The sequence below is a fragment of the Lepisosteus platostomus genome, chromosome 2, assembly GCF_059453375.1.
Source record: "Lepisosteus platostomus isolate fLepPlt1 chromosome 2, fLepPlt1.hap1, whole genome shotgun sequence".
Lineage (NCBI taxonomy): Eukaryota > Metazoa > Chordata > Actinopteri > Semionotiformes > Lepisosteidae > Lepisosteus > Lepisosteus platostomus.
The window spans coordinates 48,727,351-48,744,038 of record NC_142612.1 but is presented as its reverse complement, the minus strand read 5'-3'; the positions used below and the strand labels follow the sequence as shown (position 1 = coordinate 48,744,038).

General features: G+C 38.0%; 1 protein-coding gene and 1 pseudogene across 7 annotated transcripts in view; one reads left to right on the top strand and one right to left on the bottom strand.

The window, feature by feature from the left end:
- LOC148676410 (neural cell adhesion molecule 2-like) overlaps window positions 1–16,688 on the top strand; it is a 923,711-nt gene that overhangs the window by 462,800 nt on the left and 444,223 nt on the right. The gene's annotated exons all lie outside the window — the stretch shown is intronic.
- Window positions 12,711–14,690, bottom strand: LOC148676412 (28S ribosomal RNA; annotated as a pseudogene).

The window sequence follows — 16,688 nt, the reverse complement described above, 5'->3', positions numbered from 1 at the left end:
CAATGCTTTCTCTCTTTTCATCTGCATCCAGAGCGTTTTCCTACGTCGCGAGAACAGATTGGTTTTGCGATCTCTCTGCTGACAGGCATTGGATTGGGCTTCTGTTTTTTTTTCCAGAGCAGATTCGCAACCCATGGATTTTAATAGTTTTACAGATCATCTTCAGGCACGTTTTTCGCAGAACAACCTGGACCTGGTTCACCTTCGGCTCTCAGCAATTCAACAGGGTGACAGACCACTACAGGATTATGTGGAGGAATTTCAGTCTCTTGCCACAGAGTCTGCCTGGAACCCAGAGGCTCTTGTTTGCCTTTTCTGTAAGGGTTTATCAGAGGAGTTGGAGGAACACTTGGTATTCATGCCAATCCACTCTCATTCCCTGGAAGCAGCGATCTCCCAGGTCCTGGAATTGGACACCCGCATCACATTCGGCGGTTTTACAGTGGAGTCATGATTCACAGTTCGCAGGCCACCCTGGGGTCAAACGTACTTTGGATCTCCTGAGTAGAGACTTCTGGTGGCCTACCATGAGAGCGGATGTAGCAGACTATATTCGAGCATGTCCTACCTGTGCCAGAACCAAGACCCCACGTGCCAAGAAAATGGGTCTCCTGCACCCCCTCCCGGTCCCCTACAGCCCTTGGTCTCACATAGCGGTGGATTTCATCACGGATCTCCCCAGCAGTCAAGGAAATACGGTTATCATGGTGGTCTCCAACCGATTTTCCAAGTCAGCCCACTTTTTTCCGCTTCCAGCCTTACCCACAGCCCAGGAGATGGCAATGCTGTTCGTCCAGAACATATTTCGCCTCCATGGTTTGCCCAGGGATGTGGTCTCGGACAGAGGTCCCCAGTTTGTCTCAGCCTTTTGGAAAGCGTTTTGTCAAGCCCTGGGCACTCTTGTGTTCTTAACTTCGGTATATCACCCGGAAGCCAACGGGCAGGTAGAGAAAACTAATCAAACACTCCTTGCTTTTCTTAGAGCCTTCACTTCATTTTCCCAAGATGACTGGTCATCTTTACTTCCCTGGGCAGAGTACGCACATAACTCCCTAACATCCTCCTCCACAGGACTCTCTTCCTTCCTTTGCTCCTTAGGTTACCAACCCTCCCTCATTTCTGACGCCCCTCTGGTTACGACAATTCCGTCTCTGAGGCAATACATCTCGAAGTTAAGGAGGATCTGGAAGGTGGCTAGAACATCTCTTCTCAAGTCAACCCAGCGCCATGCCGCTTTTGCCAACAGACGTCATAGTCCTGCCCCTCATTTCCGGAAAGGTCAGTTCGTCTGGCTGGCCACCAAGAATTTATCCTTGCGCCTGTCCTCCAAGAAGCTAGGCCCTAAGTATATAGGTCCTTTCCGGATCCTCTCACGGATTGCACCAGTCACCTATCGACTAGCACTCCCCCCACTTTCAGAATCCATTCCGCCTTTCACGTCTCTCTTTTGAAACCATTCCACCGTTTGTCCCTGGTGGCCCCTCCTGCTCGTCTTACTATAGCATTGCTCTGCATCGCGTAGCATTTTATCATGTACTCTGTAGTGTATGTCTTTTACTATTGTTGTTTTTTTCAAAGAATTAGTTATTAGTTTAGCAATCTTTTCAAAATCCATGTTGACTGTTCTGTATGGCCTTGCTTATACCTAGGTTTAGTTTTAATTATAGATTCCATAACTGTACTGTATCCAGTTTTTTCACCCTTTTATGGATGAGCACTATTGTACAACAGGCTTTCTTTAGTCCGTGGATACAACCCTAATCTTGAATGATTGTTGAAAGAGATTTCTCAATTAATTATAGCCATAATTTCTTGTTTTGTTAAGTAAATACAATATTGAAAAAAATCATTTATAAATTGTACACTGAATCCTGTTATTTCTGTTACACATAAGAATACTACATTTTAATTTAATATGAGTTGAACAGTAATGTCAATTAAGCCAATAATGCTTAGTTTGGGTTTTAATTAATTTACAGGCAGTGTGAAAAGCAGCTGCAAATTAACAATTTAAAAATGTTTGTTGATCTGGAGACACTTCACATCCCTTCTGTAGCATGATGCAATATAGGCTGACAATATGCCAAAGTTTACAGAAAAGAAAAATCTGTTTGTCATTGTTTGCCCAAATATACAATTTATTCATTTAGTGCACAAAGTTGGCAAATATTTAGTACTTTAAAAGCATAAAGATTCATTACAATTTGTACTATCACATAAAAAAATAAAACAGAAGACACAATTCCAAGGTCTTTTGTTCTTTATTGAAGTGTCTCTATCCAGCTATTAATTAGAAGAACAAACCCATATCATGTAAACATAGGGTTCAACATACAGTAGCACTACATCTTAGATGGAACACCAGTCCATGACAAAGCTTTCTCACAGAATGACAACTAGGGGAGAATTTCCATACTCTACACAGGAGTTGACCCACACTATAATCAAACCAGGTTTCACTATGTTCAACTGGTTAAATTACCTGTGCCAATCAACCATCTCACCAATGAGGTGATGAACAGTCAAAAATAGGATTTCATCATGGTCAGACTTGAATGGTCAATTAATCAAAATGATGCCAAAACATTCAATTAATATCCAAAATCCATATACTTTTCTAAAAACATATGTGTACAAACAGACATAAAATTTAAAGGTGTAGGTAAATTTGAAACATCTGCAATTTTCCCATTTGCCATCATTGCCACACTGGCAAGATTTTATGGGCAAGAACAAGTTCAGTCTTTATGTTTATCTATATGAAGTTGAAAAGGGGCTCTATAAATGTCCTATTACACATGTGTTTGAAAATGTATTTTCTAGTCTTTATAAATGTATATATGCATGTGACTTCATATCTTATGTTGGAGAATGGGTTAATTTCAAAGAATACACAATTTTGGCCTTGAAGGGCAGACAGTCTACTTCAGATACCATCAATCTTGTAAACAGTGCAGGAACACAGCCTGTCTTCAGGGAAGCACTGGTGCCTCAAATATGCAGTTCAGCACAGATTTTAAATTAGCAGACATTGTGGCATTTTGAAATGATTGCCTTCATTGCATAGAAATAAGTTAAAAAGAGCTGACAGTTAATGCCAGGCTTTTTGTCAGAAAAAATACTCAATAAAATAAAGTGTATGAATCTAACAGGAACCTCACCATGACAGATGATAAGGATGGGAAAAAATATATTATTTAAAAATGAATCAGAGGAATGAGAAAATTATTAACATGTATCACATTTAGTCATTAAAAGCACGATTAGCACCCCCACTGTTTATAAAAGAATGCATTAAGAATGGACTGTCCACAGAGGAACAGAGTTTTTGAGATAATGTTTCCATGGTAAAACTGCACCTCCTACCCACTTTGCAAAGGCATTAGTGTTTAATTTCTGGCCCATAGGTAGTTATGCCACCTACTGATTATCCTACAGAATCTACTAATCTGTGCTAAATGTGCTTTACTTTCTTGTTGTTCTTGCGCTGTAAATCCAGAAGAAGGGTACAAATTTTTAAAAATAGAGGGTTACAAAAATAGAATAAATCAGCAAATGACTGAGCCAATAAATCAATTTGTAAAATAAATTATCAAAACCCCCAACTTGCACATTTTTCTCTAAGAATATACTTGAGATATTGACCTAGTTATAGGCACATTAATTATTTGTTCTCTGGCACAGATTTGGTGAAAAGAATAATAATTCAGGCACAATGGGTTAAATAAATATTTACTAACCATACACTACACTACAAACAGCATAAACATTCAACACACACATTTCTCTACATACACGTTTAACAGACAATGAATTTTAGTGACCTACAGTATGTCTAGACCACCCAGTAAACTCTAGACTGTTACCAGGTATTCAATTCTTAACACCTACAAAGGCCAAATGAAGAGAGAAGCTGCCTTCTAAATTAAATACAATACATTCTATGATTAAGTATCTTTCTCTCTGAAAACCCAGATGGGGTTTTCTAAATGAAAGATCCCCCTATTCTAAAATTCACCCACTAAGCAGGCGATGCTGTTTTAAACCAAGAGATTCTTCACTCAGGAACTCCAAGTTCCCAAAAAGCTAAATAATAGCAAGCTCTCTTAGCAAGGTTTAAATCCAATCGGGTCTTTTCAGTTGATCTCCAACAAGGAACTCTCACCTGGCGTTTGAGTTCTGTCCTCTGCCTCTATGTTCTTGTGGTCTGTTCTTCCCTCTTTTTCTGTCCTGATCTGATCTTATATGTTGTCTTTCTGAACTGTTGATTTACACTTAATAATCTACCCAGAACTTAATTAAGTAAGGTAAACCAAGATAAAATGTATGATTGCTTTGATCACAGAATCTGGACCCATTACATCTCAGCAATCATCTCCTTAGCTTTGAAGCTGGAAATGTTTACACTACCAGATGTTACACACTTTATCTAGATTCTTAGAGACACTTCTGAGTCACCTATATCTGTAAGGGAAGTCAGTAACAATATTGATGCATTCTGACAATCAACTGTAGCACCAGTAATTAATTAGATTGTATGTGTAATAGAGACTCTAAACTCCCAGATAAAGTCTTGTTAATACCATCAATAGGAGAAATGGCTAGGTTGGCTTTCTGAATCCTAAAGACTGAACTTGGGAGAATGCTAAAAGTTTGGCTTTAATCAAAGCCTTAGAGAGCCACAAAAGTCCTCTCTCTATTAGTCCTCTCTCTATTAAACTCTTAATCTCTAGGGTATTAACATTAATAAAAAATTTATTATGGTAACATCTCCATAGTATTTCTCTAAGCAAGTTATGAGTATTGACATTTCACATGCTGTTAACCTATTCAGGCTATGCTTTTGAGCTGATGCAAGCAGTGAGATTTAAGCGGCTAAAAGTGAACGCATTTTCATGCACAACAAATATGAAAAAGGTCACCCTGCAGCTGAGAAGTCAGTTCTTAAGTGCTAATGCACTGTTGTTACATTTTAAAAACAGTAAAAATGCATAACCATTGTGCTACTCTTTTAAGTGATTGACTGCCTTAAAGGAAATTGTCAGGCAATGTTAAAATGCGCTAAGAGTCATAAAGCTGTAACAGGTGGAATGATATACTCTTACTGTGGATTTTTTAGATGATCTAAAGTATGATCAAAATCAAGTTATATCACTTATATTTCTTTTCATATTTGCTGTTTATTTCTGCTTGGTACATAAAGCTTTATTATAGAGTAGCACTGTCTTGAACAGACAGAGTAGTGCTCTTGGGATTCTTATAGTTCTTCCAAACGCACTCTGTACATCTTTACAATTTGATATGACTGCATTTTTCAACAATTCAGGAAGTTCACAAAATACTTAACTCTATCTGCTAATTTCTTTCACTATATTTTAAATTGATATCCTTGAATTTATGGCAGAATTTGCATCCGTGACTTGATTTTGGTAAATGGCAGTGGAGCTAATTTCTTAACCAGTGTTCATTATTGTGCTCTTAATATTAATGTGCTAATATTATTTGCCAGATATCCTGGCTGTTTTCAAGAAATTCAACACTGAATTTGTATGTAGTAGTATGAACACTACAGATCATGGAGAAAATACATTTTTGCTGATACTAATTTGCTGGATGTATGTCAGATGAAAACTCAGTAAATATGTGCTTATGTTCCATTTTATCTACTTGTACATATATATTACAATGACCAATTTGCATTGTTGATATAGGATTTATTTGCCCGTGATCATGGAGCTTGTCCGTGCAATCAATCATAGGCCGCATGAGACCACTTGCAATAACTCATTATATTGCCACACATTTAACCTATTTACAGGCTTTCAGAAAAGCATAAGTGTACGCTATTAACAACTGATCATGCACTATGAGAGACATAATAAATATTGCTAAGAAACAAGCAATGTTAAAAGATGGAAATATACCCATTATGTAGCATGCAAAATAAAGAATGTAAAATTATTATCAGTTTAGTAAACATTTCAGAAACTTTATTTTTAGTTTTATAAAGTAACATTGGAAAGATTAATAGATTGCATTACATTTTGTCAGATAGCACCATAGCCAAAGCAAGATGTAGTATATAAAATAATAAGCTTTTTCTTGAGAATACTTCTGTGGCCTTGAAAGTTGGTAGTAAATCAAGCATGGCTTTCTGCTTCAGTGAATTGAAGGCCATGAAAATTTGTGTCCCAAAGGATGTCTTATTAGAATTCTCCAGTCAACAAAACTATAGCAACTAAATGGCAGTAGCCTCCAATATTAGCACACGTTAATTGGAAAAAAAATCTGTTAGAATAGGCAGGAAAGGGAAGTGCTACTCACAGCTCATCTAGTGTTATGATGATGCTACATTTTGCAATGATTCAGCGTCGCATCTGAAATTGTACACTTATCCTAATGACTTTTTGATGCGTTTCAACTGCAAGATATCCAGATATGAATGGGCTGCCACATTTCTGATTTTATTGATCTTGTCCTTTATTGTAACTCAGCTGATGTATGATTTAGTTAAGTATTATAAGATATACAGTTTATATGTGTGTTCTGCCTATAATGTGGAGTCCCTAAATGATATAAAGTTTACAGTTTGCCAAATGGCTTACTGTTCCATTGCTCCTCAGAATACTTTCTGATTTCTTTACTTATATTTTAACATTTCAGTGTAACATGAATAACATTTTTTTTTCTGATTCCTGTTGTCCACCTGTAGGAAAGCAACTTATTTCACACAGGTAAACAATTAATTATTTTAAAGGCCTTTAATTAACTGCAGTAAATTGCTAGAACAACATACTTAGTTGAATGTCCACTTGTACTTGTAGCTTCAGTGCCATTTGGCATAGACTTGTTTCCATAGGTTGCATATACAGAACATTTCTGTTAGTATATGTATAATGCTTTAATAAGAATTTTGGAGAACTTACATGACACTACATAGTAAATAGACACACAAACTACATACTGTAGATTACTGTAACTGCTGACCTTCTTAAAATAAAATTATTTTAATATTTTAAATTATATTAATTTCCAAAGTATTCTTTTACACAACTTACCTCTTACTGAAATTTAACTAAGCTCCCCAACACTGCTGCTGACACTTCAGAATACATTATTGTTTGATAATATTAAGCTCTTAGAGTGGCACAGGGGTGTAGTGGTTAGCATTGCTGCCTTGCAGTGCTGGGGCCCAGGGTCCAATTCTAGACATGCGGCACAATCATGGAGTTTGTATGTTCTCCCGTGTTCTTATGGGTTTCCTCCATGTGCTCTGGTTTCCTCCCACATTCCCTAAAGATACTGATGATTTTATTGGCTTCTAGGAAAATTGAGTGTGATTGTGTATGTACAGATGCAGCCATTCACAATGCACGGTACAACTCCGTACCACAAGCACTTACCCACAGTGCGCCGCGGTGTACCGCGGTACGTGATTTGGCTGGCCAAAATGACTGACGGGGGCACTCATGGTGCATCGGTTGTTAGTGAAACGATTTAATCATTTAATCTCTTTACTGTGCATGTTATAATATGCTTAGTATTGAATATTTATATGGAATTTTACAACAAAAGGGAAATTTTAGTAGCTGAGCATAAAGAGAAGAGGAGCATAATGCGTCTGAAGGTCATAAACTGTATTTATTTTGGAACATAAACATATTATGTAAACTGTATATAGCTGGTATTGGTAGTTTAAATAAAAAATACACACCAGTATTTCACTTTTTCCTAAACATTTAAAGCATCAAAGTCTTTCATTCAGTTACATACTGTGGTTATTTGGAAAAACTTTTTATGTGCTCTTTATGACTATATTAAGTTTATATACTTTATACAAAGTTATAATGTTTTAATCTTTTCTGCAAATACGCTCGTTATCGTAGTAAACAAAAGCATACTTTTTAGAATTTGATTAATAGGGAATATAATATGGAATTGCGTATCTAAATAAATTAATAACAATATAATTATATTCATATTTAACAAATAAAGATTTATTTGAAAAACTAAAATAGAAAATATTATAGAACACTATATTGACATATTTTTTATTTCAAGTAATAGGTTTATTCCATGCTGAAAAAAGAAGAAGAGAGAAAAAACACACCGTTTCGGCCGTGGAGCCTTCTTCAGGTGTGATATTAAGAAATATTTATATTTCTTAATATCACACATGTTCGAAGCTAAGTCATTTATTAATAACAACAAATAATTTCAAACTGCTAATACTGTTGTTATTACTGATAAATATTATCAACACTTTATTGAATTTGTTGGTATTTCTAAATATCACAAAATATTCAAAGTTCACATCCTTGTGAAACAATCATGACATTCTCATCCAATCTAAGGTTTGATGTTTTTTTTTATTTTGAAACCGTGATCTTGACAAACTCGTTCAGGTGCCCTGCATTACAAACGTTCTTCGCAAAATTCTTTAAGTTAAGCAAATGAAGGAAGAAGGGTTAATTTTACAATTGGCACTCCAAGATTCTGACTGATTTAATTCCCCTCATTTAGCTGAAATGGATAAAGAAATCATGCAGTAGTTACAGTGAGGGAAAAAGTAATAGGTTCATTCCATGCTGAAAAGAGAAGAAATCAAACACAATGTTTCGGCTGTTTTCACAAGAGACAGCTTGTGAAAACTCCAGCTGAATCCCCAGATTTAAATCCAATAGAGATGGTATGGCATTCCATGCACAAACAAATGTTGTACTGTGATTTAGACATGGGTAATGTCATCCCCATTAAACAATGTACTTATCGCGCAAATCCTGCTAAACTAAAAATTAGACACAAGAAGAATATTATTGGACAATATTGTGAGTCTCGGGCAGAATGTCTTTGTAAACTGAATAGTTATAGAGGAGACACGTTGTGTATCGCCTTTTTTTACACTTGCAAAAAAAAACATTCCAACGTTATAGTGACACGGAAGATACTGTACTATTAATAATGTAGCGCTTTCGGGCTAATGTGGGTATGCGCCCTACACCGCTAGGGGATGCTTGCTGGGATAGGATCTAAATCTTCTGTACTGGATAAAGAGATTAGAAAATGGATGGAAATAAAGGCACTGTGTGGATGGAACTATACAGTGTTAGAAACCCACAATAAGATGGCAGCATCTCACTGAGGATACATTATTTTATAGTGCTGGCTTAAGGAAACAATTTAATGGTGACAAAAATGTCTTTTATGTGTTGCAAAAAACTGACTTGCTTTTACAAAATATATTTACAAATCCTTTAGCCTGGCAATCTACCTGTATGACCAACTATCGCATCTTTTTACACTTGTAATGCAACACAATGTTAATGCAACATGGAAGACATTATTAATCATGTAGCACTTTCGGGCTCACGGGGGTATGCAGCTGAAACGTCACTGTTTAAATGAATAAGAATTTAGATTGCTCAGAAATCTAATCACTTATTCTACATAAACACAACATAATTGCTCTCTGAAAATGTTCTTTTTCCTGTTAGATTAAAGTTATACTGGGCAGTGGTGGATGGTGTGCTATTTTGTTAGCAACCTGCTAATCTGCTTAACACCTGTAGAAAATATTATTTTATTTCTGTACGGAATGTGTGTTGTATTTACAAAATGAAAGTGTTTCAATTGCTTAATTAAGAAGTAAAAAGAACTTACAGATTACACAAAGACTCAAACTACAGTATGGGAAACTGAGTGTTTTAGTTGCATTGTACGATTAGTGTTATAGTTTCTCTATTATTATTAAATCCATCAACTCATTCACTTGTGATTATTTTGGAAATGTTTTGACGTTCTTTTTAACTCGGAGTTTGTAATGTGGGGTGCTCAGAACGAGTTAAGCTTTGATGCAGTACAAGTAAATGTATTTCCCACAAGTTATACTGTAGTGGCTTTAAAACTATACAACATTACGCTGTTTGCATGCATATTTGTTCAAGTTTTAAAACTACAGTATGGAAAAACGAGTTTTAAGAGAAAACAGGACATTTGATTGCTGGTTACCTTTTATTTATTTTTAAAAATGTAATAAAAATAAGATACAATGACGTGTTCCTGCCTAACTCAAACACTGAGAATTTAAAAGCTGTAAAAAAATTATTTAGATAGCAGAAAGTCACCTGAATAACAAAGCAGTATTAAAAATACCACTGAAACAATAATAATGTGCCTGGTCATTATTTACAGTATTAATTTAATAATAATTTCAAGTTTCTTGTAACTTTTTCAGAGTCGTTTTTTTCTTCGGTTTTCAACCGCGGTAAAGTTACCTTGAAGTTTGAAAACGATTTTGGCACACCTGTAGTATTTCCACGAGAGTTATGAGAACACTTGCATTATGTTTAAAGTACAATGCGAATGTTTTCACAGCCTTCACTTTGTCATTTTTACACCATTTCTTTACAGGTGCATAAACTATTAGCAATCAATAATTAGTATTACAATTCACACTGTGATAAATTGTTGCATTTCCACACCTTGTAAAAACATTAAATTGCAAGACTGTGTTCAAACATATGTTAAATCTGACTATATAACAAAAACAGGGTTCACTCTTTTGGTGTCCCTCACCCGCTGCAATTCAGACACAGAATGGTTAAAAAATGGGAACAGGTGAGGTGGGAAGGGGGGAGGTGTCTTCCCACCTCTATGACTAAAGAAAGAGTCAAAGAGAAATGGCTTGAGCAACATGCAGAGCAGAAAAAGCTTTGTGCGGTCTTCTCTGCTTTAAAGGTACACTCCTTGTGGTAGAATTTTCACCTTGAAAATTTTCCCACCAGCTAATACACAGAAGCAAACAGAATACAAAATGTACTTGCAAGAATAGTGGTTACAAACATTAAAAAACATACTTACTTTATACTGTTATACTGTAAAGTGTAGTAAAGCACTCTATGGTCACTACACTGTGAGTAATGCTGCCCACTAAATCTTTTTCCACAATTTCACGAAGGGCAAGGTCACGTAGCTGATTCACAGCTGGATAAAATTTTATCTTGCAAAAATTTAGAAATTTGTCAACATATTTACTAAAACTATCCATCTCAGTATTAATGCATAATTAAAATATTTATGATGAAGGTGGAAGGTTGTGTACTTTTATCCAACTGAGCAATCTTGCTTTTATAAAATATATATGTACCAACGTTTTCATGTTTAATGTTTAACATGCTGTAATACAGTTTAATGAAGGTCTAAACTGCATACAACTTGAATTCTTATCTCTATCAATATAACAGTCAAGCGGTATTAAATAAATACAACTTTTTTGTATAGATGACACTTTTCTAAAATTTATTTAAAAAAATAAAAAGGATTACAATCTAATCTTTCCACGTGTGATTCCATGAGGAAGTACAATACGCTCCTGCTTTGTTTAACGGTGGTATGAAAAATAAATCTAAATGGTGAGAAAGCTATGCTTAAAGTTAATTAAGGGACTTAGACAACAAAGATAATGATTTATGTTTCATTGTCAGATTGTGAATTAATATGGGCATTTAATTAAACACACGTTTGAGATTTTAATCAAAATGGGGGTAATGGGGACTCTATCATTTCCCTATTTTTATCAATCTCATTCAATTGTGGAAACATTTTGACATGTTCCTTGTAACTACACTGCTAACGATATTGTAGGAATAGATAAAATTAAATGCTTGGAGTTTGTAATGTAGGGTTTTCCATATTTATGTCTTTATTTAGTGGTTTCATTAGTGACAAAGGCTAAACTTTCAGTTTCAGTAATGCATACGCCTTATGGCCGACATTACAAGTATTGTGTGAGCTGGCTTGCCAGCGCGGTGAGGTCACTGCCTTTCCTGTGAATAGCAGGGACCTGAACCGCCAGCCGATGAGGGCAGATGTCAGTGTAGTTCAACTGGCTTGTTCCCTGTTGAGTGATGCTAGAGGCCTGGGTTCAATCCTGAATACCCGCATAACGTGAGCCCGAAAGTACTAAGTTATTAATAATACCTTCCGTGTTGCATTAAAATTGGAATGTTGTTTTTTACAAGTGTAAAAAGAGGCGATACACAACATGTCTCCTCTATAACTCTTCAGTTTACAGAGGAATTCCGCCAGAGCTCACAACATTGTCCAATAATACTCTTCTTGTGTCTAATTTTTAGTTTAGCAGGATTTGAGCTACAGTATATATATATAATTATATTGTTATAAATTTCATTAGATACATGATTCCATATTATATTCCCTATTAATCAAATTCTAAAAATGTCAATGTAGTGTCCATAATATTTGCTATTTTAGTTTTTCAAACAACTTTTTTTGTGTTAAAAGAAAACTCATGGTGACGGCTGGGTTCAAACCCCTGACCTCAGCCATGTAAGGCACACACTTAAGCCATTACGCCACACACGTAATTATGAGTTACACTGATGCAGACATTTCCAAAGAAAATGTACTACTGTGATAATTTGGGCTACCGTATATGCATATAATCATATCATTATTAATTTCTTTATGTACGCGATTCCATATTATATTCCCTATTAATCAAATTCTAAAAATGTCAATATAGTGTCCATAATATTTGCTATTTTAGTTTTTCAAACAAATTTTTATTTGTTAAAAGAAAACTCATGGCGACAGCTGGGTTCAAACTGCTGACCTCAGGCATGTAAGGCACACACTTAAGCCATTACACCACACACGTAATCACGTAAGAATGAGTTTAACTGATGCAGACATTTCCAAAGAAAATTTACAACTGTGATAATTTGGGCTACTGTATATGCACATAATCATATAATTATTAATTTCTTTAGATACGCGATTCCATATTATATTCCCTATTATTCAAATTCAAAAAGCATGTATTTTTTTACTGTGATAATGAGCAGCTGACGGGAGCCCCAGCTTTTCCGGGTTCGAATGCGTTACCGCACTGGGTGCATGTCTCCACCACTCCGGATTCAGGGATCTGAACCCGACTCCCTTTCGATCGGCAGGGGGCGACGGAGGCCATCGCCCCTTCCTTATGAACGGCGCTCCCCCCGTCTTAGGACCAACTGACCCATGTTCAACTGCTGTTCACATGGAACCCTTCTCCACTCCGGCCTTCAAAGTTCTCATTTGAAAATTTGCTGCTACCACCAAGATCTGCACCCACGGCGGCTCCACCCGGGCCCGCGCCTTAGGCTTCCGTGCTCACCACGGCAGCCCTCCTACTCATCGTGGCCTAGCCCCCGCGGGCTCCCGGTGCCAGCAACAGCTGGGTATGGGCCCGACGCTCCAGCACCATCCATTTTCAGGGCTAGTTGATTTGGCAGGTGAGTTGTTACACACTTCTTAGCGGATTCCGACTTCCATGGCCACCGTCCTGCTGCCTATATCAACCAACACCTTTTCTGAGGTCTGATGAGTTTCGGCATCGGGCACCTTAACCCAGTGTTCGGTTCATCCAACAGAGCCAGTTCTGCTTACCAAAAGTAGCCCACTAGGTGGCTCGCATTCCATGCCCGGCTCCAGGCCAGCAAGCCGGGCTCTTACCCATTTAAAGTTTGAGAATAGTTTGAGATTGTTTTGGCCCCAAGACCTCTAGTCATTCGCTTTACCAGGTAAAACTGCGCGACTGTCGAGCGCCAGCTATCCTGAGGGAAACTTTGGAGGGAACAAGCTACAAGATGGTTCGATTAGTCTTTCGCCCCTATACCCAAGTCGGATGACCGATTTGCATGTCAGAACCACTACGGACCTCCACCAGAGTTTCCTCTGGCTTCGTCCTGCCCAGGCATAGTTCACCATCTTTCAGGTCCTATCGCACACGCTCGTGCTCCACCTCCCTGACGGAGCGGGCAAGACGAGCCGGTGGTGGCGGGATCCCACCTCGGCCGGCGGGCGCTGGCCTTCACTTTCATTGGGCCTCGGGGTTTCGCTCACCCTCTGACTCGCGTGTGCGTTAGACTCCTTGGTCCGTGTTTCAAGAGGGGTTGGGTGGGTAGCCGACTTCGTCGCAGACCCCTGGCGCCCCGTCGAGGGTCGGTCCCCAGCCCGGCGAAGCGATGCGGTTTGGGCGCACTGAGGACAGTCCTCCCCGGTCGACAGACCTTCCCCCTGGACCCTTCCAAGCTGACCCAGGGCCGGTTGCGGCGCACCGCCGAGGAGGAAATGTGCCCAGTGGGAGGGAGGGGTGCCCGGCCGGGAGGCAGTCCCGCTGGGGGATCCGCCGGTCCTGGGATGGCCGACTGGAACCCGTCGGGTTGAATCCTCCCTTTGGACTGCAAGGACCCCACACGTTTACCTCTCAGTGGTTTCATGCCCTCTTGAACTCTCTCTTCAAAGTTTTTTTCAACTTTCCCTTACGGTACTTGTCAACTATCGGTCTAATGCCGGTTTTAGCCTTAGATGGAGTTTACCACTGCTTTGGGCTGCATTCACAAACAACCCGACTCCGAGAAGACCGGACCCAGGCGCGACGGGGGCCATTACTGGCCTCACACCGTCCACGGGCTGGGCCTCGATCAGAAGGACTCAGGCCCCCGGTCGACACCGGGAGAGGCAGTCCTACGTACATCACATTTCCCGCGCCCAACGGACGGACGGGGATTCGGCGCTGGGCTCTTCCCTCTTCACTCGCCGTTACTGAGGGAATCCTGGTTAGTTTCTTTTCCTCCGCTTAGTAATATGCTTAAATTCAGCAGGTCGTCTCATCTGATCTGAGGTTGTAGCCAGAAGGCGCCGGGGTTGCTACCTGAATGCCCAACTATCTGAGAAGCCCTCCATGAAACCATGTCAGAGATCAGAGATACCACATCAGAGATTTTTTTTACCTGCACTGCATTGGAAAGAATCAGTATAGCTTCTAGTATTTTCTTGCATCAAAGTTTAACTCGTTCAGAGCGCCCTACATTACAAACTCCAAGAGTTTCATTTGGAGCTGAAGATCCTCACACTCTTCTCTTTTAAGCATAGAATAAACCTATTACTTGTTCCTTTGCGGACTACACAGGCTGACACGGCTACCCACCTGAAGTAGTGTTGTACAGTGATAATAGATGTGGGTGATGTCATCCCCATTTAACTATGTGCTTATTGCGCAAATCCTACTAAACTAAAGATTAGACATGAGAAGTAGTGTCTGAATCATTGTGCCCGTCCTCGCCGAACCCGAAAATACTATATTATATATATTATATTCCCTATTAATCAAATTCTAAAAGTATGCTTTTGTCTACTCCGATAACGAGCGTAGTCACGGAGGGCTTCTTAGATAGTTGGGCATTCTGGTAGATTGCCAGGCAAAACACACATTTCGTACAGATACAGTACAATCACATTCTCCTGTCTTCCCGTGGTATAAAACAAATTAGCAGGTGATTCAGATAACAATACATTGAGACACTTTGAGTATCGCCTCTTTATACACTTGGAAGAACATTCCAATTTTAATGAGACACTGAAGTTATTATTAATAACCTTTTAAATCTGAAGGGAGATCTCTCCTCTGTCCGATGGCTGAGGTCCCTGCTAGCTATTCAGAAGGAAAGGCAGTGACATCACCGTGCTGGCAAGCAGGCACAGCCTGTAATGTCGAACATATGCGTTAAATATATTTAGATCTTTAAATTAATATCGTTATTGATTTCTTATATAAAGTAAAACATTGGAAAGATTAATAGATTGCATTACATTTTGTCAGATAGCACCATAGCCAAAGCAAGATGTAGTATATAAAATAATAAGCTTTTTCTTGAGAATACTTCTGTGGCCTTGAAAGTTGGTAGTAAATCAAGCATGGCTTTCTGCTTCAGTGAATTGAAGGCCATGAAAATTTGTGTCCCAAAGGATGTCTTATTAGAATTCTCCAGTCAACAAAACTATAGCAACTAAATGGCAGTAGCCTCCAATATTAGCACACGTTAATTGGAAAAAAAATCTGTTAGAATAGGCAGGAAAGGGAAGTGCTACTCACAGCTCATCTAGTGTTATGATGATGCTACATTTTGCAATGATTCAGCGTCGCATCTGAAATTGTACACTTATCCTAATGACTTTTTGATGCGTTTCAACTGCAAGATATCCAGATATGAATGGGCTGCCACATTTCTGATTTTATTGATCTTGTCCTTTATTGTAACTCAGCTGATGTATGATTTAGTTAAGTATTATAAGATATACAGTTTATATGTGTGTTCTGCCTATAATGTGGAGTCCCTAAATGATATAAAGTTTACAGTTTGCCAAATGGCTTACTGTTCCATTGCTCCTCAGAATACTTTCTGATTTCTTTACTTATATTTTAACATTTCAGTGTAACATGAATAACATTTTTTTTTCTGATTCCTGTTGTCCACCTGTAGGAAAGCAACTTATTTCACACAGGTAAACAATTAATTATTTTAAAGGCCTTTAATTAACTGCAGTAAATTGCTAGAACAACATACTTAGTTGAATGTCCACTTGTACTTGTAGCTTCAGTGCCATTTGGCATAGACTTGTTTCCATAGGTTGCATATACAGAACATTTCTGTTAGTATATGTATAATGCTTTAATAAGAATTTTGGAGAACTTACATGACACTACATAGTAAATAGACACACAAACTACATACTGTAGATTACTGTAACTGCTGACCTTCTTAAAATAAAATTATTTTAATATTTTAAATTATATTAATTTCCAAAGTATTCTTTTACACAACTTACCTCTTACTGAAATTTAA